This window comes from Pleurodeles waltl, chromosome 4_1, assembly GCF_031143425.1.
Source record: "Pleurodeles waltl isolate 20211129_DDA chromosome 4_1, aPleWal1.hap1.20221129, whole genome shotgun sequence".
Classification (NCBI taxonomy): domain Eukaryota; kingdom Metazoa; phylum Chordata; class Amphibia; order Caudata; family Salamandridae; genus Pleurodeles; species Pleurodeles waltl.
In genome coordinates, this window is record NC_090442.1 from 431020065 (window position 1) to 431042977 (window position 22913).

The 22913-nt window shown below is 46.3% G+C and overlaps 1 long non-coding RNA gene across 1 annotated transcript in view; it reads right to left on the reverse strand.

Moving 5' to 3' along the window:
- The window catches only part of LOC138288522 (uncharacterized), a 62545-nt gene extending 43700 nt beyond the window's left edge, over positions 1–18845 (reverse strand). The window contains exon 1 of the long non-coding RNA XR_011202434.1: positions 18741–18845. This is a non-coding gene — a long non-coding RNA (uncharacterized lncRNA). The remainder of the gene's footprint in view (positions 1–18740) is intronic.
- Between the last annotated feature and the right edge of the window lie 4068 nt (positions 18846–22913).

Sequence of the window (22913 nt, forward strand, 5' to 3'; positions counted from 1 at the left end):
TTCTAACAATTCCTAAATTTGGCGAGCGGTCTTTATCCTGGAGAGTCACATCCTTCACTGAACTGGACACCTACCAGACTTCAAATAAGGCCCTGGGTCACTATTCTAAGTTTGATGACTGTAGGCCTTCAGGATGATTTTGGTTCAGGATGGTTGTGGGTTTTGGACTTCTAATACACTGAAGGTTGTCTTGCTTGCATATAGGATTATAGTGAGAGTGTTCTTTGGTTGTTGAGTTAGTGATTTACCAGGAATTTTCTTAAATTATCAAGACAAGGAAGGGCAGCCTTGGTACTAGTAGGCCCCTGTGAAGTCTTTGATCTGGTATCTCATGATATCTTATTAGCTCTCCCCTATCTGATCAGTATTCAGGCCAGTTTATTTGCTTGGCTGCCATCTTATTGCTCCATCTGTACTTAAGGTGTCCATCTTCTAGCATTTTAGTACTCTTTCAATACCCTTGAGAAAGGGATTCCACAGGGCTCTTCGCAAAGCCAGGTACTGTTATTATGTGTGACACTTGTTTACAAAGCTCATCCTTTCTTTTGTTCTCACTTCAATGGCCTATGCCAATTGCACAGACCACTTTATGATATGCAAGGTGAGCTGCCTAGACACAGAGTGCTGTGAGGCTAGTGGGAGGCCACTGACATTGATTTTGTGTTGTGCATCCAGCAAGAAGGAGGAGGTGCAGTGGTGGTACAGCCATGGTAGAGGGTTCTGTGGTGTGAGCCCCTAGACCGCAGAAGAGGCCCAGCTAGAATAAAGTGGTCTTGCGGTCAAAGGTGTGCTCCCGCCCTCTAAGCCCTCATCCGAGGATCAAAAAGGACACACAGGACATAGCTGTTTACATGCTTTTCATATTAATACTAAAAACTTTTGTACCTACTGTCAAAATGTCATGACTTTGACAAATAGACGCCCTAAACAGGTGGCTCAGAGGATCTCTCTAAGAATCTTCAATGCATTTTTTAGAATGTACCCAAAGGGAAAGGACAACAAACGCAAAGGGAACCTAAGGATCCCAGAGCCTGTGGCCATAACCTTGCAAACAGTGCCCTCGCATATAGAACCTGTAGAGGCGCAGTCTTCCTCCATGAAATCTTCCTCCCCACCATTCAGCAGTAATGTGGGCAAACCAACTTCAAAGTTGATAACAAGCTTCTTTCAATAGATCAACAAAGAGCTCAAATCTACACCAACCTATGGAGCAGCAGGGAGCCTGTGGGTTAGAGATACCACAGAGATCAGCCAGAATAACATCTTGGTGGGGGTGACCCCATTCAGTAAAGACAAATCTGGCAAAGAAACTCAAAAAGGGATGCCCATGAGCTCAAATTGAGGCTGGGAAGATTGTTCAAAGAGTTCAGACACAGGAACAAACTCAACTAAGTCTGCAAGGATTAGTGGATAGTTCACAAAGTTTAGGGATTTTTGCTCACAGTGCGTCTGAGGCATTGGCGGAGAAGCCCAACATAGATAGCAACCCTCAATTCCCTGATATTTGTTATGGGAGGAAGTATCCCAAAAGCCTACAGCATCTTCTCATCATCCAGAAGATAAATGCCAAGGCAGTGACTCTTTGAGCTCCAGCTCCTTACTGTTTTTAGATCACACTTTGCCTGATGTTCCAAGGAGCATCACAGTGGGTGTGAGGGCTAGTAAAGAGGGGACTGGAAATCCCATTGATTTTGCCATTATTTTAGATGATACTGTGGAGGCACAGACAGCGATTGTAGATCCTCTTGAATAAATAGGTAGAGCTTCTATGGTGGACCCTCATCTGGATGATTCAATCTTCTATCCCTGCTAACCAGTCCTCTGAAAGTACCCTGACATGGTTTCATAATTCCAGGAGCACTGCAAACTCTGTTGGAAAATGGGTTATTGGTAAGGGCAGGTAGGTACCTACACTTAGCAATAGGCCACTAACCTTCACTTAGGTCCAGTTAGGTCTCAGTAAATTAAACCCAGCTCAACCCTTGGTAGCTTGGCAACGAGCGTCAAGGCTTAACTTAGGAGACAGAGGGGGTCATTCCAACTTTGGCGGGTGGCAGAGGCCGCCTGCCAAAGTACCCCCGTCGAAAGACCGCTCGGCGGTCAAAAGACCGCGGGGGTCATTTCTACTTTCCTGCTGGGCCGGCGGGCGACCGCCAAAAGGGTGCCCGCCGGCCCAGCGGGAAAGACCCTGCAACAATGAAGCCGGCTCCGAATGGAGCCGGCGGAGTTGCAGGGGTGCGACGGGTGCAGCCGCACCCGTCGCGATTTTCACTGTCTGCAAGGCAGACAGTGAAAATCTTTATGGGGCCCTGTTAGGGGGCCCCACGACACCCGTTCCCGCCATCCGGTTTCTGGCGGTGTAAACCGCCAGAAACAGGCTGGCGGGAAGGGGGTCGGAATCCCCATGGAGGATTCTCTGGGCCAGGGGAAATCCGGCGGGAAACCGCCGGATCCCCTTTTCTGACCGAGGCTTTACCGCTGCGGTCAGAATGGCCCTGGAAGCACCGCCAGCCTGTTGGCGGTGCTTCCGTGATCGTCAACCCTGGCGGTCCATGACCGCCAGGGTCAGAATGACCCCCAGAGTGTAAAGCATTCAAATATCACAAAGCAGTAATTAAATAAAACACAGGAAACAGTTTAAAAATCCAAAACCAATTTATAAACATAGATTATATTTTTATCTTTAAAATGACACAAAAACGAATAAAATCGGATAAGGAGAACCGGAGATATGAATTTTTAAAGAATTATTGTTTCTTAGCGCGTAGAAACAAAAGGTGGCAATCGGGTCATCTGGTTGCACCTCGACCAGGGCAAAGTCAAAGTTTAACCGCGATGGAGCCCTGCTCGACTACAGCTGACGGGAGGCCCCGGTAAAAAGTTTACCTTCGGACTTAGTCCCTTTTCTGAAGATTTTCTTCAGTGGGCGAACCTACCAGTCCAATCCGACCTCCTAGAACTCTTCTCCGGATACGCGTCGCGGGAACCCTCGGTGGAGATTTTTACCTTCGGACTTAGTCGTTTTTTCGAGGTGAAAATCCTTCGACCGGGGTAAACCTGGGCCTTGATGCGACGTCCTTGGAGCCCTCCTCGGACACGCTGGCTGGGAGGTCCCGGTGAACTTTTTACCTTCGGACTTAGTCTCTTTTTTGGAGATTTTCTTCACCGGGACGAACCTGCAAATCAGGCTGGGTCGCGGTGGAGGCAAGCCGGATAGAGCGGCCGTGGCGGGTCAGTCCCTCTATGTTTTTTTTTCTAAAGTTCTCCAAACTTCTCTAAACTTCGGGGTCTTCTCCCAGATGTTCTTTTAAGGTTCTTTTGGGGTCCGCAGCTCACCCCATGGGTCCAGAAGTTCTGAGATGATCCTTGGAGGTGTGGACTACAACTCCCAGAATGCACCTGGCGCAAACTCCTTTTTGGCCACCGGGCAGTGGTCAGCTGGTTGATTTCTTCAGGAGTTGGTGCAGGGGACTCATGTTAGCAATTCTTCACCTGTAGCAAACAGGGAGTCCCTCCTTGAACCAGTTGAAGCCAGGCAAAGTCATTCTTGTGGTGAAGCCCAAGTGTGCAGCTGGTGCAGTACTTCTGAGTGCAGGTTCCAGGTGCAGGCCAGGGGTCCAGCACGGCAGTCCTTCTTCTCCTTTGGTTCTTCCTTGTTGGAATCTGATGGGGATCTGAGGTGTGGGTGCAGGTCTGCCAGTTTTATCCTTGCTCCTCGGTGAAAAACAGGGGGGTCCTGATTCTCCAATCAGGTGCAGGGTCCTTCTCCCTGTGATGACCACTTCCTGGGAAGTGTGGCAAAAATCCATCCCAGGAGGCAACATTCTTAAAAAATCCCTCATGGCCGAAAATGATTTTTGGAGGTTACAACTGGCTGAGCCCACCCACTGGTGTGGCTAAAAATCATAAACACACCCCTCTCCTGCCCTCTCCTAATCTAATCAAGGGGGCACCTAGTTGTCTAGGATTGCAGGATGTGGGGGTGTTGCTGCGTTGCTTCAAATGTCCTTCTCTGCCTTTGAAGACCAGTTTGGCAGCTTCCCCCTTCCTGCCTCACCATCTGCTGAGGGGAAATTCCCTCCCACAGGCACATCTCTTTGTGTGAAGCCAGGCCACTTTACACCTCATCAAGGCAGCCTGGCCAGGCTGCCAGAGGCTGGCCAATCAGGGCACAGAAGAAAAAAACAATGCAGGGCTGAAATTGGCAACTTTTTAGGTAAAGTTTAAAACTCTTTACCTGAACAAGTTATATTAAATCCCACAACTAGAAGTTGTGGGATTTATTATAACAATTAATTTGATACCAAACCCTTTGTATCTGTCATTTAAGGGGACTTTGAAATTTAAAATAAAGCCTCCCCATTCTAGCCTTTGAAGGCCATTCACTACATCGATGGAAAAACAAATTTGGATGTTTTTACCTCTCTAGGGCTTACAAAACTACTTATATAAGGTCCCTGCTTATAGTTACATGGCACCCAGCCCTAGGGAAACATAGGGCACACTTTAGGGGTGACTTATATGTAAAAATAAGGTAGTTTAAGACTTTGGAACTACTTTTAATTCCAAAGTCGAATTTGCATATAACTTTAATTTAAAAGCAGCCAGCAAGGCATGCCTGCCTTTCAAATGATACTGGGCACCTCAGCAGTACACCTATGGGTGCACTACCTATGCTGTGGTCCCTAAACCTACATGCCCTACCATATACTAGGGACTTATAGGTAGGTTAACTTTACACAGAGCACTGGCCCTGGGACTGGTATGCAGTACCCAGGGCACGGCCAAGAGTCAGTAACCACCAGTATCTGTCCAAAAAGTGTGGGAGTGACCGGGCAAAAAGGAGGACTTTCTTACACTCCCCTACCCCCAGATGAAAGGTGACGGGTACTAACCTACACCCTGGTAGTTCTCATCAGCTAAGTGGAAAAACCTGGAAAGTCCATCTGCATTGGCATGGGCAGTCCCAGGTCTGTGCTCCACTGTGAAGTCCATCCCCTGTAGGGAAATGGACCACCTTAACAGTTTTGGGTTCTCCCCCCTCATTTGCATCAGCCATCTGAGATGTCTGTGGTCAGTTTGTACACAGAAGTGTGTGCCAAACAAGTATGGCCTCAACTTCTTCAGGGACCAGACCACAGCAAAGGCCTCCCTCTCAATGGCACTCCATCTTTTCTCTCTGGGGAGTAGTCGCCTGCTGATGAAGGCAACTGGTTGATCTTGGCCCTCTTCATTAACTTGTGCTAACACTGCCCCAATCCCTTCCTCTGAAGCATCTGTTTGCACTATAAACTCCTTGCTATAGTCAGGGGCCAGTAACACTGGTGCTGAACACATAGCGTGTGTGAGGGTGTCAAAAGCTTTCTGAGCCTCTGGGGTCCAAATGACCATCTTGGGTTGTTTCTTGGAGGTAAGCTCTGTCAAAGGGGCCACTATGGTCCCAAAATTCTGAACAAACCTCCTGTAGTACCCAGTCAGGCCAAGAAAGGCCCTGACCTGAGTCTGGGTTTTAGGAGCTTCCCAATCCAGGATAGTCTGGATCTTGGGCTGGAGAGATTGAACATGGCCTCCACCAACAAGGTGGCCCAGGTACACAACTGAGCTTTGCCCTATCTGGCACTTGCTTGCTTTGATAGTCAGGCCTTCTTGAAGCAGGGCCTGAAGCACTTCCTTCAGGTGGACAAGGTGGTCCTCCCAGGTGGAACTACATACAGCTATATCATCCAGATAAGCTGCACTGAAAGATTCCAACCCAGACAGGACTCTATTCACCAACCGTTGGAAGGTGGCAGGAGCATATTTCAGGCCAAAGGGCATCACCTTGAACTGAAAGTTGCCCTCTTGCATGGAAAATGCTGACCTCTCCTTAGCTCCTGGACATAAGGCAATCTGCCAGTATCCTGAGGTCAGATCAAACATGCTCAGGAATTTGGCATCCCCCAACCTATCAATGAGCTCATTTGCTCTAGGAATGGGGTGAGCATCAGTCAAAGTGACTGCATTTAGACATCTGTAGTCCACACAGAACCTCAATTCCTTCTTCCCACCTTGGGGATTAGGTTTGGGCACCAGTTCCACTGGACTGGACCAAGGACTGTCAGAGGGCTCAATTACCTTGAGCTCCAACATCTTAGCCACTTCAGCTTTGATGTTGGCCTTGACCTGGTCGGACAGCCTGTACAGCTTGTTTTTGACGGGTAAGCTGTCACCAGTGTCAATGTCATGGGCACACCAATTGGTGAGTCCAGGGGTCAGGGAGAACAGACTAGCAAACGTCTCCAAAACTTGTCTGCAGTCTTTTTGTTGCTGGTCTGTCAACTTGGGAGAGAGTACCACTCCCTCCACTGACCAATCTTGTTCATTTGAGGACAGGAGGTCTGGCAGAGGTTAATTCTCCTCCTCCTTTCCTTCATCAGTGACCATCAGCATGGTCATGTCTGCCCTGTCCTGGTGGGGTTTCAACCTGTTAACATGCAGGATCCTATGAGGATTCCTGTGGGTGCCAAGTCCACCAAGTAGGTGACCTCACCCTTTTTCTCCACAATTGGACAGGGCCCAGTCCATTTGGCCTGAAGTGCCCTATGAGCCATGGGCTCCAAACCCAACACCAGCTGTCCTGGGTGATACTCAGGCATGGTAGCCTTCTGATCATGCCAGAGCTTCATGAGCTCTTGGCTGGCATCCAGGTGTCTGCTTGCCTTCTTCATGTACTCAGCCATGCGTGACCGCAGGCCCAGCACATAATCTAGCACATTCTCCTTGGACTCTTTGAGAGGCTTCCACCAAGACTCTCTCACCAAGCACAATGGGCCTCTTACAGGGTGCCCAAACAGTAACTCAAAGGGGCTGAATCCAGCCCCCTTCTGTGGCACCTCTCTACGCAAACAGCAGGCATGGGAGGAGAACATCCCTTCTTCTCCTGAGTTTGTCAGACAAACCCATGATCATGCCCTTCAGGGTCTTATTAAATCTTTCCACCAGACCATTGGTCTGTGGATGATAGGGGGTAGTGAACTTATAAGTAACACCACACTCATCCCACATGGCTTTCAGATAGGCAGACATAAAATGTGTGCCCCTATCTGAGACCACCTCCTTTGGGAACCCCACTCTGGTGAACACACCAAGTAGGGCCCTAGCCACTGTGGGAGCAGTGTCTGTCCAGAGGGGTATTGCCTCAGGGTACCTGGTGGCATGGTCCACAACCACCAAAATGTACCTGTTACCTGAGGCAATTGGTGGGTCTCGGGGACCACCAATGTCAATCCCCACCCTCTCAAAGGGAGTCCCAACCACTAGCAGTGGTATCAATTGGCCCTTTAGCTTGGCCCCTGCCTTGCCACTGGCTTGGCAGGTGACACAAAAGCTGCAAAACTCCTTGACTTTTTCTGACATTTGGGGCCAATAAACATGGTTGACCAGCCTGTTCCAGGTCTTGGTCTGTCCCAAATGTCCAGCTAAGGGAATATCATGGCTTAAAGTAATTTGAATTATCTATACTTCTGGGGGACCACTACTCTTCTGGTTGCCCCTGGTTTGGGGCCCCTTGCCTCGGTGTAGAGAACCCCATCCTCCCAGTAAACCTTGTGGGTCCCACTGGTATCCCCTTGTTCTTGCCTGGCAGCAGTCTGCCTGAGGCACTCAAGAGTGGGACACTCTCTTTGTCCCTGGCACAACTCTTCTCTGGTGGGCCCACCTGCCCCTTTGCAATTCTGCCACGTCAGGCAGAGGTTGCAGGGGAAGTGGCCCTTCCTCAGAGGTCAGATCCTCCCCCTCAGGTTTGGTTTCCTCCTGATCCTCTGTACTTGTAGGGGCTGGCAAGCCAGACCTCGTGCCCTTTCTCTTCTTCTTGGAGGCTTGGCCCATTGCTCCAAGGTCCAAGTGTCCAACAGTTCCTTGTTGTGCTGCCTGTGACCTGGTCACAGCACACACCCATTCAGGGAGGTCCAGCATCTGTGCATGGACCCTTCTCTCCACCTCTGACCATTCAGATGCTTCAAGATCATTTCCCAGCAGACACTCTACTGGGAGGGCAGGAGCTACAGCTACCTCCTTAGGACCAGTCACACCTCCCCATTCCAGGCTCACCATGGCCATGGGATGGAGTTGGGTTCTGCTATCTGCATATGTTACTTGGTGGAAGACACGAGGTAAGACCTGTTCTGGAGAAACCAGCTTCTCTGAGACCATTGTCACACTGTCTCCTATATCTCTCAGAGCTTCCACCTCAGTCCCATTGACTTTAGGCCTCTGCCTATACCTCTCCATGCTGGGAGGTAAGGTGGCCATAGTTGCAATGTCCACCCCACCCACGGACACTATGGTGACCTCTGTGTACCCTGATCCCAGCCCTGGGGCAACTTCCACCCCCAACCCTAAACTAGCAATACCCTGGGATTGCCCACCAGTGAGGGGCTTCTTGGAGCCGATAGCATCTCCTCTTTTGTGTCCAGGTTGATGACACTCAAAACACTTGCAGGCCTTAGCAAGCTCCTGAAACTTTCCTGCTTTAACAGGATCATAATTCTTCCACTGATACTCTTTCCCCTTAGAAGTGGAATGGCTCGGGCTCCCCCACACTGAGAAGTTTTTGGGGACTCTTGTGAGGACTCCTTAGGCTTTTTGTCATCTTTCCCTTGGTTCTTCCCCTGAGAAGAACCATGTCCTCCCTTTTTCTGATCAACCCCTGGGGGTTTCTGGTTAACCCTAGTTATTAACCAGTCATCTGCTGCCTCCCCCAGCTCTCTGGGGTTGGTCAACTTAGAGTCAACTAGATACTGGCGGAGCTTCTCTTGGACACAATTGGATAGAAGGTGCTCCCTCATAATCAAATTGTACAGCCCCTCAAAGGTACATACCTTGTTGCCCTATATCCAGCCCTCTAGTGCTGTTACTGAGATGTCCACAAAGTCCACCCAGGACAGGGTGCTTGTCTTTTGGGTGTCCCTAAACTTGAGCCTATACTGCTCTGGGGTCAGACCAAACATTTTAGTCAAGCATCTCTTCATACTGGGGTATGAATCTGCCACCTCCTCCCTCACGGTTAGGAGCCTATCCCTCCCAGAGTTGGGGACCAACTCTCAAAGAAGTGAACCATAGTACTGAGGCTTGACTCTGCTCATCTGGAAGACCCTCTCAAAGGCCTCCAGCCATTTGTCTATGTCACCCCCCTCCACATAGGCAGGAACCACCCCCTTGGGTAATCTGGGGCAAAACCCCCAACCCATGGACACCCCAGCTTCTCTGTCACTGCCACCATCTCTTTTCCCATCCCTTGACCACTTTTTCTCTCCTAGGGCCAGCTTCTTGGCTTCCAAAGCTATAAATGCTAGCAGGGCCTCCAGCTCTCTTTCCCTGAAGGACAGGTTCTCTCCTCCCGAAGGGGCCCCCATTCCCCCAACTAGCTTTGGGTATTACCCTACCAACTGTGTGCAGTGAGGTCCTGTCTTCCTCATCCTCACTTAGGCTCAGATGTCCTCCCTCCCCTGAGTGGTTGGAGCTAGCATCCTCTCCTACTTCTCCCTCCCCTGGAGCTTCCTCTGAGTCTACCTCTTGGGCCTCAGCCCATGCTGTCAGGGATTTGATCAGGACATGATTCCTGAGGCCAGTGGTTGCAGGCAACCCTCTTTCAGTACACAACCCCCTAAGCTGGACTACTGTCAGTGTAGGTAGGCTAGCCAGATCAAGCTCCATGGTTCCCTAGTTTTGTGTCAACAAAAACGTTTTGCAAAAATTGGAAACAAGAATTTAGAAAAATCACAAAAATTCAATAATTGAAATTAATCCAAATTAAAAATTAAAAACAATTTTTGCACTAGGACAATTCAAAGGATTTTTAATTTGTTTTACTTAAAACTATAATGTGATACTGAACACAAGTACAGGATCCCACCGCTGCCACCAAAAATGTTGGAAAATGGGTTATTGGTAAGGGCAGGTGGGTACCTACACTTAGCAATAGGCTACTAACCTCCACTTAGGTCCAGTTAGGTCTCAGTAAATTAAACCCAGCTCAACCCTTGGTAGCTTGGCAACGGGCGTCAAGGCTTAACTTAGGAGACAGAGTGTAAAACATTCAAATATCACAAAACAGTAATTAAATAAAACACAGGAAACAGTTTAATAATCCAAAATCAATTTATAAAAATAGATTATATTTTTACCTTTAAAATGACACAAAAACGAATAAAATCAGATAAGGGGAACCGGAGATGTGTGAATTTTTAAATAATTATCGTTTTTTAGCGCCTAGAAACAAAAAGAGCCAATCGGGTCATGTGGTTGCACCTCGACCAGGGCAAAGTCAAAGTTTAAGACTGACTGCGATGGAGCCCTGCTCGGCTACAGCTCGCAGGAGGCCTCGGTCAAATGTTTATCTTCGGACTTAGGCCCTCATTCCAACCCTGGCGGTCATGGACCACCAGGGTGGAGGGACGCGGAAGCACCGCCAACAGGCTGGCGGTGCTTCCAGGGCCATTCTGACCGCCGCGGTCAGAAAAGGGGATCCGGCGGTTTCCCGCCGGATTTCCCCTGGCCCAGAGAATCCTCCATGGCGGCGCTTCCGACCCCCTCCCCGCCAGCCGGTTTCTGGCAGTTTACACCGCCAGAAACCAGATGACGGGAACGGCAGTCGTGGGGCCCCCTAACAGGGCCCCATAAAGATTTTCACTGTCTACTTTGCAGACAGTGAAAATCGCGACGGGTGCAACTGCACCCGTCGCACCCCTGCAACTCCGCCGGCTCCATTCAGAACCGGTTTCATTGTTGCAGGGTCTTTCCCGCTGGGCCGGCGGGCGCCCTTTTGGCGGTCGCCCGCCGGCCCAGCGTGAAAGTCAAAATGACCCCCGCGGAGCAGTCTTTCGACGGGGTTAATTTAGCGGGTGGCCTCCGCCGCCCGCCAAAGTTAGAATGACCCCCTTAGTCTCTTTTCTGAAGATGTTCTTCAGCGGGACGAACCTGCCAGTCCAATCCGACCTCCTGGAACTCTTCTCCGGATATGCGTTGCGGGAGCCATCAGTGGAGATTTTTATCTTCAGACTTAGTCATTTTTTTAGGTGAAAATCCTTTGACCGGGGTAAACCTGGATCTTGATCCGACGTCCTTGGAGCCCTCCTCGGATACGCTGGCTGGGAGGTCCCGGTCCACTTTTTACCTTCAGACTTAGTCTCTTTTTTGGAGATTTTCTTTACCGAGACGAACCTGTAAATTAGGCTGGGTCGCGGTTGAGGCAAGCCGGCTAGAGTTGCTGCGACGGGTCAGTCCCTCTATGGAGCTTTTTTTCAAAAGTTCCCCAAACTTCTCCAAACTACTGAGTCTTCTCCCAGATGTTCATTTAAGGTTCTTTTGGGGTCCACAGCTCACCCCAAGGGTCCAGAATTTCTGAGATGGTCCTTGGGGGTGTGGACTACAACTCCCAGAATGCACCTGGCGCAAACTCCTTTTTGGCCACTGGGCAGTGGTCAGCTGGTTGATTTATTCAGGAGTTGGTGCAGGGGACTCTGGTTAGCAATTGTTCACCTGTAGCAAACAGGGAGTCCCTCCTTGAACCAGTTGAAGCCAGGCAAAGTCCTTCTTGTGGTGAAGCCCAAGTGTGCAGCTGGTGCAGTCCTTCTGAGTGCAAGTTCCAGGTGCAGGCCAGGGGTCCAGCAGGGAAGTCATTCTTCTCCTTTGTTTCTTCCTTGTTGGAATCTGATGGGGATCTGAGGTGTGGGTGCAGGTTTTCCAGTTTTATCCTTGCTCCTCGGTGAAAAACAGGGGGGTCCTCATTCTCCATTCGGGTGCAGGGTCCTTCTCCCTAAGATGACTACTTCCTGGGAAGTGTGGCAAAAATCAATCCCAGGAGGCAACATTCTTCCAAAATTCATTATGACCTAAAATGATTTTTGGAGGTTACACCTGGCTGAGCCAACCCAGGTGTGGCTAAAGATCATAAACACACCACTCTCCTGCCCATTCCGAATCTAATCAAGGGGGCACCTAGTTGTCTGGGGTTGCAGGATGTGTGGGTGTTGCTGGGTTGCTCCAAAGGTCCTTCTCTGCCTTTGAAGACCAGTTTGGCAGCCCTCCCCTTTCCTGCCTCACCATCTGCTGAGGGGAAATTCCCTCCCACAGGCACATCTCTTTGTGTAAAGCCAGGCCACTTTACACCTCATCAAGCAGCCTGGCCAGGCTGTCAGAGGCTGGCCAATCAGGGCACAGCAGCAAAAACAATGCAGGGCTGAAATTGGCAACTTTTCAGGTTAAGTTTAAAACTCCTTACCTAAACAAGCTATATTAAATCCCACAACTGGAAGTTGTGGGATTTATTATAACAATACATTTGATACCAAACTCTTTATATCTGTCATTTAAGGGGACTTTAAAATTTAAAATAAAGTCTCCCCATTCAAGCCTATGAAGGCCATTCACTACAATGAGGGAAAGACTAATTTGGCTGTTTTTACCTTCTCAGTGCTTATAAAACTACTTTTATAAGGCCCCTGCTTATGGTTACATGTCACCCAGCCCTAGGGGCACATAGGGCACACCTTAGGGGTGACTCATATGTAAAAATAAGGTAGTTTAAGACTTTGGAACTACTTTTAATTCCAAAGTCGAATTTGCATATAACTTTAAATTAAAAGCAGCCAGCAAGGCATGCCTGCCTTTCAAATGACACTGGGCACCTCAGCAGTGCACCTATGGGACTGGTAAGCAGTACCCAGGGCACAGCCAAGAGTCAGTAACCACCAGTACCTGTCCAAAAGTGTGGGGGTGACCAGGGCAAAAAGGAGGACTTTCCTACAAACTCTTTTAGAATTGTATCATCAGTTCTATTGTTTCTGGAGAAATCCTTAGGTAGATCCAACCGTACTGACCTTGATCCTCCAGGCACTTGTGTTAGCTGACAGGAAACATGATGCAGCTCTAGAGATGTACTCTCAAAATATGACAAAAAATTTGAGAGCCCAAAAGGAAACTCTCACCATTCAATCCATTGGATTGGCTAAAATCAGCTCAGTGTGCCAAGACATTTCTAAGATGCTTGATGATATTCCAGAAAAATTAAATAAGAAAACCAAAACTAGTGCCACTTCCAGTTGCCTTAATAAAGCCTCAAGGAGTCAAAGGACGGAACTTTTTCCTGTCTCAAATAGAGAAGACCATATGCCTAGGGCAAGAAGAGGAAACGCAGTGGGATATTTTGGTCATGCTACATGTAGTGAAGGGAATCCCATGCCGCCACCCCTTAATGATAAAAATACAAGCCCTGAGTCAAAATCGGCAAGTACTGAGAAGAAGGGTAACTCCAAAATAAAGAAAAGGATTGATCCAACTCCCCAAGTATACTTGCTTAAGTGGCTTTTTTCCAATTCTAGGGGGCTCAATAAGGGCCTGGACCCAAGCGAAAGTCTATCAAATACAGAAATTATGGAGAGTGTGATCACTCAAGAACCAACTCCTATCCGTACGCTTGCAGGAGAGTAAGATGTGGTCATTGCAAATAATATTACTTGCCTGGAAGTAGATATGCCCATGCAGAATAATGATGGCCAGGGGCCACCACCACAATACAAGTGAAAAGGCACACTGTGCCACCCAAAAGGACAAAGAGACTTAAGACGAGAAGTCAAGGGAGTGCTCAGGTTCTCCAACCAGGCAGGATAACAAACTCTGAAACGTCAATGACCCCTGTACAAAGCTTGGGTGTCGATCAGCATGGATGATGGTCATATAGGTGAACCTAGGCCAGTACCTAGCCTCAACCCTTTGGCACAAGCGTGACTGGGGAAGGACAAATTGAAGAAGAAAAAAAACAACTTTGGATTGACAGTGATACTATAGCCAACTGGGAAACAGATGATTGCTGCCTGGAATTCATTTACCTTTTCCCGGATATGGTCTCAACAAAATGTATGCTATTTGTAGAATTTAGAGTGGTCCTGTCAAGTGATTTGAGGACAGTGAAACTGATCAATCAGGAATTTGGGCTGGGGTCAAGTGGTACTAGTGTTTACGCCTTTAAGTTTGAATCATTAGTATTGCTAGACTGGTCCTCAGTCATTCAGAAGATTTTCATATTATGAGGATTGATGTTTTGCAAAGCCCAAGATTCGAGAAGATATCTCATTATTAAGGCCACATCAGTTGCAAACTGCCCATCTAGGTACTGATTGCTTCTCCAATTGTAAACCACCTATAGGGATAATTAAGAGTGACCCACCGAACCTGTATAGAGTAGTCCAGGAGAATCTGTGTATTACTGCTTGCAATAACTCCAGGACAATTAGGTTTCCAAATCCAGGGATCAAAGAAGCCGAGACTGGCCACAATTATTGGTCATGGATAGCATCAGAAATGGCAACTAAATTTGGTGACTCTCCCCCCAGATGGGACTCTGATTGAATACGTGAGAGCCTGCCATTTGTGTTTACTTCCCCAATTCCATTTGGGTTATCCAGGCCTAGTAGCATAGACAACTCTAGTGATGAATATTTTTACGTTCTATCATGGAATATTCGTGGCTTGGGCAGTAAAACTGAGGATGATGACTAGTTGAAATTTTTGCGCAATATAGTATATGCTGTTCCCAAGAAACATGGATTTTGAGGGAATTAGTGTACATGGGTTCCTTGATTACAGTATTCAGGTCATACGCCTCCGAAGGGGTTTACCTTCGGGCAGGCTTACCATATGGGTGTTGTGTAAGTTGAAATGCAGGATTGAGCAATTGGGGTAGCTATACTGTCCTTTAATGTACAACTTGTGAGAATCTGGCTCATGGTCATCTGAAAGGGGTGTGTTTGGCATTATGCATGTTTACATGCCATCGGGGCGGTCCCACTAGGTTCAGGTGCTCTGGGAAATTTTGTTTTCTACAATGATAGCATCAGGGAAGATGAGGCTATCTGCAAGTTGGCAGGGGAGGGCAAAGGGGAGAAGTATGTGTTTTTGATTTGTGGAGATTTTAATATACAACCATCTGACATTATTATTAATAATGAGATCTTAATGGAAGATAGAAGTCAAGGTATTCCCGAATAAGCTATGAATAATTTTAAATCCACCAAGAAGGGAAGCACATTCTCTGAGCTCCTGATAAATTATTAGCTATGTTTTATTAATGCCCATACCTCCTTAGATAGCATTGCTAGGGCAACCTTTAATAATGGGAGAAGTACGTAATTAATTGTTATTATCCTAATTACTATAGAGGGATGGTACTGAGTGCATGATATGCCTGTTGTTAGGACAATGGAGATAGGAGAGTGACCATGACCTGTGGTTCTCTGCCTGAAAATATGGCTGAGGAGGGAACCCACTACAAATAAACCAAGGGAGAGAATCTATGGTCCTTGATTGCCCCACCAAATAGTAGAAAGAAAATAAGACGGAGTAGTGAGAAATACCCCCACAAACTCCCACTGCTAGAGTGTATAATGATTAAGTATGTATCTGCTATCCTGAACACCCCATTTGGTAATAACAGTGTACTTTTAACAGTCTATAATGCGATTGTAAATGAGCTTAAATCTTTATTGTCTAGGCACATTGTTCCCAAAACCACAACACTGGTTGGAGAGAAACAGAGCACAAGGGTAAACTCATATCACCTTGAATGGTGTAGAATGAAGGGATTAGTTTAATCTGCCCTCATAGTAGGACAGCGTCACCTGTAAAGTGAATTGTTATACCAAGAGTATAGGGGTGAGTATAAGCGCCTCTTGAGAACTAAGAAATTGCTGCAATTTGCACTCTGGGAGGAATTGAGGGAGGCCTCATTTGAGAAAATGTCCAAATAATTTAGGAAACTGACATCATGTGTGGAGAGGGGGTCGGTAAACACCATAGACACCTATATTGTACCTTGCTTACGGATAAGTTACTTTAGTACATTATATAGTGTTACCTCCATTGTCTCTAGGCCAGTCCAAGAAAATGTTTCTACTGAGGCCTGTGTAATTAATATTGTAGTACCCGAGGTGGAAAGAGGTCACTTAATATAAAGAAACATAAGGCCTCAGGCCCAGATTTGGTGCCTGTTGATATAGATCAGGAGTAACCCCACCTGTGGGCCAGGATTCTCCCTAAAGTGTTCAATGCCGCACTTGTTGGTAAAGCTGTGCCTCTCTCATGGCATTCAGCTATTATTGTACTGACCATAAGAATGGTGATTGAGCTAGTCAATCTAATTATTGCCTGATCTCCCTCCTGGACGGTGCAGGTAAAAGTCCTTCTCAATTGCCTCCAGGGGCGGGTTGACACTCAAAACATTATGAAGGAAGTGCAAGCTGATTTTATGCTCCATGTGGGGACTTTTGACCAGGCTCCCTGTTTATTCATGATCTATTACAAGTTTACGGTTGTGAGGAAGTCAAAGCTGTTGACAGAAAGAAGCTGTGGAGATGAATATATCCCCATTAAAGCTGGGAAGAGGGTGCCAATATTACTAAATGCAGATGATGCTGTTCTGATGGCACAAACAGAAAGTCCACTCATAAGCTAATAACATGTTTTGAGGACTATTACTATACAAAATCACTGACTATTAATGGAAGTAAAACAAAGTGTATGGTCTTGAGGCCCTCTCCCAGCTTTAAGCTGAAGCCTTTGGTCGAAGGTGCACCCTTGGAAACCGTTAAGTAGTTTGATTATTTGGGAATTTGAATTTCAGAGAATCTGTGTTGGGGCAGCCATATACAGAAGGCAACATTAGTATTAAAACAAATGGCAGGTGCTGTTCTGAAGTTTAGGCAAAATGTCGGAGCTAGAAGCATAAGTGTAATCTTGCAAACATACAAGCAGAGGGCAGAATGTCTGAAGACTTCAAGTAGCTGAGAATCATTTTTTAAGAGACCTACTTGGGCTTTGACCTGGCACCCCTCTAGTGGGACACTATGCAGAACTAAATTCTATACCAAAATCAGCAATTGTAGCACTCAGTTCAATTCTTTACTGGGCTAGATTAGTAAGAAATTTCCCGGCCGCAGTTAATTTGGAAACCCTAAAGGAAGTTATAGCCAGCAGTATCAGCCGGGGCCACACACGGTCATTACATGTACAGAAAATCTTAAATGAGCTGAAGATGGCGTCCCTGTGGCAATCCCCTGGCAGGGTTAGGCAGGACACTGATGAAAGAGCGCTATTATGAATATATGCAGTTAAAAAAATGCCTTTTGATGAAGCCAGGTTCAATCACAACCCATAGTTTTGGCAACTCATACGGCCCGCGCCTTGCAATGATTACCTGGACGTGTTGTACCCGGAAGTGAAGCGAACGTTGTATATAAAATTGAGGCTGGGTGTTTTATCAACCAGAACTAATCTCATACGAACCCATATGCTCAGTTTTGACCAATGTGATTGTAGCTTTGGGGGGTTAGACAACTTAGCCCATTTTATTTTATTTTGCAACAAATATGATTTTCTACGGTGGCATTGGCTCTTTCCCCTCTTTAAATATTTCGGGGTTAGATGTGTTAAGCCAGCCATCGTGCTGTGCACCAAATTTGAGGACGTGTATGTGGTCAACACTGTTGCGTCATTTCTATGGGTTACATGGACTTGCCTCAGAGAGCTGCCTCCAGCGTTAGGCATTGGCCAACCCACATAGAATTTGCGGATTTGGACGTACTGCAGGATGTAACACACCAATAGCTCCTGTTATAATTTAAATCCCCAATAGCCCCTTGCACTAGCACTTTTTATATTAGGTGTGTGGTAGATAATTAATTCCAGGAAGGAATACAGCTCCTGAATGTTTTCATAGTGTAGAACTGTCAGTGATGTATATGTTTTTCCGAGCGTAAGCCTTTGATTGGATTGTATATTGCACTCACACTTTTATATATTAAGTGAATTTGTTGAATGTTTTGTGGATGAGAATGTAGTGTTTTAACAAGATTCCGTACATCAGCAGATGGCTCTGAATATGATTTATTTGTTGTAGGTTTCAGTATGATAAGTGTATTACATTTTTTTGTCTTAAATTGTTGTAAGGATGATCGCTGAAACATCAAATAATTAAAGTAAAGCAATTACTGGTGAAAGGGACATATACCGTTTGAGTACCTTACCAGCTTCCCTAGATTTAAGGTTGGCTGATCACTAACAGTACATCTGTGTTGCAATCACTTCATTGAACCTATGTGAAAAATGAAATGCAGTGTATGTTACAGTGAGTTTTTCACAGCATTAACTATAGTGGACCCAGGCTATCGAGGAAATCAGCAGAGCATGCACGTTTATATTGACTCATAGTTGGGGTTGGGTGCATATTTCTCAGAGTGTTTTAGTGTGACAGGGAGAGAGAGTACTTTCCACAAAATGAAAGCCTCGGCAAGCAGTACAATTCTTTATTACAGTAAAAGCCACCATTGCAAGACATCCTATGGAAGGGGTGTGGACTCATTGAGGGTTAAGAAGGCAGGTCTTCCAATAGAGCGGTTGTACAGCTTCTAGTACTGATGTTAATTAAAGTGATAGAAGCTGGGAGATACCTATTCTTCAGGTACCTCCAACACAATATGGTATATCTATTGTCCCCAGCAGCACCTCTGTGACAGGTGAAGCTAGTATGTACACCCAAACACCAGGAAAATGCCATCAGCTGATACATTGAAAGATGTGAAGATCATTCAATAAAAGTACTGCAACATTTGTTACACTAGCAATACCATTATTTCTGAATGATGAATGTCATTCTTGAAAAAATACAGAAAAGTGACATTGAAGTAGAATTAGGTCAATATGTTTCTTACTTTAGGATTTCTTTCATAGTCTAAGCCAACATTTGAAGTAGAAATGACACCAGAATCTTCATTCAGTTGAAAGTAAGTGTCAGTGTCCTCGGACCAGGCTGGTACCGCAAACTGAACAAAAGTAACACAAAAACAACAGGAAATCCATCATAGGTAAATTCAAATGGGTAAATAAATAGCACAAACATGCAAAAGAGTTAAGAGCAATCTAGAATGTAAAAATACTGATGCATCCACTGTGTATCACTCATTTCAAAATATTAAAAAATTAGAGAAGGCATATGAATAAAATGATTATGTTGTCAAATGTTGAAACCTGCCTACAAAAGATATGTATGGTACTGAGAATACCACAATTAAATGACGGGAGAAAAAAAACCATAGCTCAGGCTTATCCTTAAAGGAAAGAGTAGTCTAAGATAAAACAAATGGGTAGAAAGTTAAAAAATCCAGAGACATATTGACAACAGTGGCGGCTGCCACACATGTCAAGGAAGGGGGCGAGGGGTGGGGCTGGGGAGGGATGAACGACGGGGGAAACAGAAAAAAAAAAAGACCACTTACCTAGCGCTGTCAGTCTCTCGTCACCGTCTCCTGCCACCTCAATCCTCTTCTGGTGACACCAGCACAGTCTACCCAGCAATCCTGGTACTGGTTACATGCTAAACATAGCATGTAAGCAGCGTCAGGATTGGTCTGAGCAGTAGTCAATTCCGCAGAGACACAAGCCTGGAGTCATTGCTTTTTCTCCAGCCCGGCTGTGTATACAGCCGTGCTGGGGAAACATAAGTGCGTATGTGTGTTTTACCGGCCTGAAACGTCCGTCCAAACACACTTGCACACTTAGGGGGTCATTCTAACATTGGCGGGCGGCGGAGGCCGCCCGCCAATGTTCCCCCTCCAAAATACCGCTCCGCGGTCGCAAGACCGCTGAGGGTATTTTGGGATTTGCCCTGGGCTGGCGGGCGGCCGCCAAAAGGCCGCCCGCCAGCCCAGGGCAAATCAACCTTCCCACTAGAACGCCGGCTCAGAATTGAGCCGGCGGAGTGGGAAGGTGCGACGGGTGCAGTTGCACCCGTCGCGTATTTCAGTGTCTGCAAAGCAGACACTGAAATACTAAGTGGGGCCCTCTTACGGGGGCCCCTGCAGTGCCCATGCCATTGGCCCCGCGGGCCCCGCGGCACCCCCTACCGCCATCCTGTTCCTGGCGGGAGGCCCGCCAGGAACAGGATGGCGGTAGGGGGTGTCAGAATCCCCATGGCGGCGGAGCGCGCTCCGCCGCCATGGAGGATTCCCCCGAGCAGCGGAAAGTCGGCGGGAGACCGCCGACTTTCCGTTTCTGACCGCGGCTGAACCACCGCGGTCAGAATGCTCGAGGGAGCACCGCCAGCCTGTTGGCGGTGCTCCCGTGGTCGGTGACCCTGGCGGTCACCGGCCGCCAGGGTCAGAATGACCCCCTTAGTGAACTCTCCCACCTCCCCGTGGCCCAGCGCTGCCCCTCCCTGCACCTCCTGGCTGAGTCAGCAGATGAAAAATGAAAAAGAAAACAATAGCAAGCTATCATTTTATTTTTCATCTGCTGGCTCATCTGGGTGGGGGGATAATGCCCCTCAGCAACTGTGGAGGAACCGCCCCTGATTGACAAATAGCAAAAATGTATTAGGGTTTAAGATGCGATGTGTTTGAAAACAGGGATAAAATCTACTCATATAAACTAGATGATCTCTGTTCCAAAAGTGGAAATAAATTATGATTCACAAAATTGGCAATTATGAACACACTGAAGTGGGATGGCTCTGCATTGCAAATATTTTCATTTTTAAGTAGGAGCAAGAAAAGGGTTGGAACACAGTAAGAAAGTGGCCATCCAAAACATTTAAGCATCCCTACAAAGTCAGAAATTTGTTGGAAACAGAAAAGGTTTGCAGATGGTTGGTCATCTTGCTAACACTCCTGCTCATACACCCAGAAGGAGCTTAGGGCCACATGTATGTACAATTTTGTACATCACAAACGGTGAATTGGGCTGTTTGCGTTGTGCAAAATGCACTGTCCCATGTACCAAACCATTTTTGCGATTCGGTAAACATTTTACCGAATTGCCAAAATGGATTGCGACTCGCAATTAGGAAGGGGTGTTCCCTTCCTAATTGCAACTCGCAGTCCCATGCATGATTGTTTTGTGACCGCGAACGTGACCGCTAATGCGGTCACAAAACAATCGCAGTTAGCACCAGTGTCACACCCATTCGCAAACGGGAAGTGGTGCCCATGGGACCCCTTCCCCTTTGTGATTATCAGTCAGAAATTTTGCTCTGAGCAGGCAGTGGACCACTGCCTGCTCAAAAAAAATTAAACAAAAACGTTTCATTTTTTGCTTTTGAAATGCATCTTGTTTTCGTTTAAGGAAAATGGTCTGCCTTTAAAAAAAAAAAATGCTTTATATAAAGACAGTCACAGACATGGTGGTCTGCTGTCTCCAGCAGGACACCATCCCTGTGAGGGCCACCATTCCCAAGGGGGTCGCAAATTGTGACCTACCTCATGAATAGTCATGAGGTAGGCATATGCGACCCCCTTGCGAGTCGCAAATAGTGTCATTGACACTATACAACATTTCGTTTTACGACTCGCAAATTGCGAGCCGCTCTGACTCGCAATTTGCGAGTCGCAAAACCGAAGGTTGATACATGTAGCCCTTAATTATCTTACAGTGAGAAAATCAGAGGGCTCGCACACGCATTTTATGAGGTTGAATGGAAAGATGTTTCTCAACAGACTGCTCTACATGTCAAGAAGAATCATAGAAATAGAGCGTATATGCATTTTTCCATATAGGCATGGATGGTCGGTCACCCTGAGAGGAGAAACATGTAGCACAAAACAAACATAGTGCTTGTCAGGTAGTCAGAAAGAGTCAGGCACAGTGGCAAACATATTAATTACAATATCATTCTTAAGGGACAATTTAGAGAACAGGTTTAATTATTAGCCATTTCTTCATTAGCTCACTTCCGTTTTCTTTGCCAAACTAAATGAAACTTCTGGGATTTGAATCAGAAATTATAGTTCATAGATAAGAAGATGGTAATCAATTGTGTTTCAAGGTAATTGTGGAAAACACATCACTTATTTTGTCTGCTGATTGAAGACCTTAATATTTTCTTCACTGTGTGCTTTCAGCTTATGCTGAACATACGATCTTCTCCCCTAAACCCCCAGTCTTCTGTTCACTGCAAAACCATTGGGTGTCATCTGGGGCCCCGAAAGAATTAATATGAACAATGCCTTCAGGAATAATTTATCAGCTTATTGTAGTCCACTGAGCTGAGCTGAATGATACCACCTGAAAAATTCTAGTTTAGTGTGTGATACTGGATATTTTGTAGAGTGAAATGTCTTGGTTAGTACTTGTACCTTAAGATGCTATTCCTATCTCATGTATTATAGAGTTCTGATGAATCTGGTTTTCATCATGGAAAAGTTCAAAATACATGAAATAAAAGTGAATACTTTCAAAGTACTAATAAGGGTATTTATTAAAATTCAACCACTACATACCTATCTACAGTCTGAAGTCATACATATGGTAATTCATTTCATCTTCAGCTAAATTGCTTAACCCCTTCACTGCTAGCCCCGTTTCCCCCAGTGCCCAGCCCTTTTTTGGCGACTTGGAGTAGTTTGCGTTTAGGCCCTCATAACGTTTTGTCCACATAAGGTATCAACGCCAAATTTGAATCCTTTTTTTCCAACATAGTGGGGATTTTAAAGGTACCTAGGGTTTGTGAATTTCCCTGGAGGGAACTGAGAAATCAGCTATAATACAGCCAAACTCTGTTTCTTTTTTTTTTAAATAGGAAAAAGGTGCTGCAGAACAAAGCAGCTGCTTTTTTTTCCATGCAATGGCATCAATGAATGGTTTGCAGTGCTAAAATCACCATCTTCCCAGCTTTCAGGAACAGGTGGACTTGACTCAGAAAACCAAATTTTTCAACACCGTTTTGGCATTTTACTGTAAGATAGACAATTTTTTCCTTTTTTTGTGGGCTTTCAACCTCCATCCAGTTAGTGGTAGAAATGGGTTAAAACCAATGGTGGACCCCCCCCCCAAAAAAAAAATACATTTCTGAAAAGTAGACAAAATTCAGAATTGAGCAAGGGGTCATTTGT